The sequence below is a fragment of the Chinchilla lanigera genome, unplaced genomic scaffold, assembly GCF_000276665.1.
Source record: "Chinchilla lanigera isolate Chin_1 unplaced genomic scaffold, ChiLan1.0 scaffold00051, whole genome shotgun sequence".
Lineage (NCBI taxonomy): Eukaryota > Metazoa > Chordata > Mammalia > Rodentia > Chinchillidae > Chinchilla > Chinchilla lanigera.
This window is the reverse complement of record NW_004955452.1, coordinates 13,163,817-13,165,249: the sequence shown is the minus strand read 5'-3', so window position 1 is coordinate 13,165,249 and position 1,433 is coordinate 13,163,817. Positions and strand designations below refer to the sequence as shown.

Below are 1,433 nucleotides of genomic sequence, written 5' to 3'. Positions count from 1 at the left end.
GCACTTACATAAAACTTACATATGTTATAATGAATATTTTTGCTTATAACATGATCCTCTATTGTAACATTTTCCTTTGAACTTCATAACTAGCTGGGATTCCATCACACCACTACTTTTATTTGTTTTGTTTCTTGGGGTAGTGGGAATTGAACTCAGGGCTCTACCACTAAGCTACACCCCCCTTCCCACTGAACCCTTGTTAATGTCATCTGTGATGTCATGAGTGTGGTGGCAACCAACATGGTGATCTACAGATGAGGCAAATGGTAGGATCTTTTAAAGAATTCAGAGAATTCTCTGGCTAAATATCTATATCTGTTGGGCAGTTTGGACAATCTTGTCATAAGTGATGTTTCCACCGTGTGTAATGTTTTTTGTTTCTTTTCATCTGTTGGTAGTTCCTTGAGGGAGTTGATGATCCGCCTAGATGCACCCCAACCTGGGGCTGCCTGTTCTGAAAGGTCAGTTTCGCTGTTACCCTCATACCTTCCTATCAAGAGTTACTTTGGCAATGGGATCACCAACCAATTTTGGAGATAGACCCAGATCACCAGTCTTGGGCCAGGGTAGATACAGTACTGGTTTTGCCTCCAGTCTAACTCAAGTAGGTGGCTTTGCTCTCACTGGGGTCAAACATAAGCAGCACAGTGGAGGGAGCTTCTCCCAGATGAATTGCAGGACAGCAGAAGGTTGCACGTTGGCCTCCTCTATGCTGAAACTCAAGAGGCCTGAATTGCTGCACATTCTTCACAGACGGACATGTTAGAGTCTGTACTTATTGCTAAAAAGACACTCTGTGGCTTAGATTTATACACACTCCCTCACCCTAGGTAGACTTCATCCATTGCCTCCAGGCTCAGTGAGCTGTGGAGCTACTTCCTCTTGGAACTGGCTGGGCAGCCTTGGAAAGAGCACAGAGAGAAAAGGCTCAGCCTGCCTGTGATGGATGGAATTAATCTACCAAGCTGGAGAAACTAAATAATTAAATTCCTAATCACCGTCTAAGCCTGTGAGGCCAATATAACTGAGGGAGGGAGAGGGCTCTGAGGCCCAGATCAATAACCTAGAGAGGACGAAGGGCGTGAGAAGAGAGGCATAGGCAGACCCTTTAGACCGGGGAGTAACACCAGGAAGCAGCCAGACAGACGTGCTTCACCATGCCACAGATGCTGTCTTTTCCAAGTGGATATCGGTTACTTTTGGGACAGAAGTCACCCCACCACCCATCGAAACACAATGAGAGGAAGGCTTGTGTGCCTTTCTGTCCTCTCCAGAGAGCCCTAGTGCCCCTCCTGTCTATGGGATGTGCCATGGATGTGAATGCGAATGGTGTGTCTGACTCAGGGACTGCCTGGGACTTTGACTTTTCATCAGGTATGGGCTCAATCTCTACTCATAACAGGCCTGTTTTGGGGTCTGGTGCATAATGG

The 1,433-nt window shown here is 46.5% G+C and overlaps 1 long non-coding RNA gene across 1 annotated transcript in view; it reads left to right on the top strand.

The window, feature by feature from the left end:
- The first annotated feature begins 227 nt into the window (after window positions 1-227).
- Window positions 228-1,433, top strand: part of LOC106149709 — a 14,567-nt gene continuing 13,361 nt past the window's right edge. Inside the window, exons 1-2 of the long non-coding RNA XR_001236034.1 lie at window positions 228-269; window positions 402-464. This is a non-coding gene — a long non-coding RNA (uncharacterized LOC106149709). The remainder of the gene's footprint in view (window positions 270-401; window positions 465-1,433) is intronic.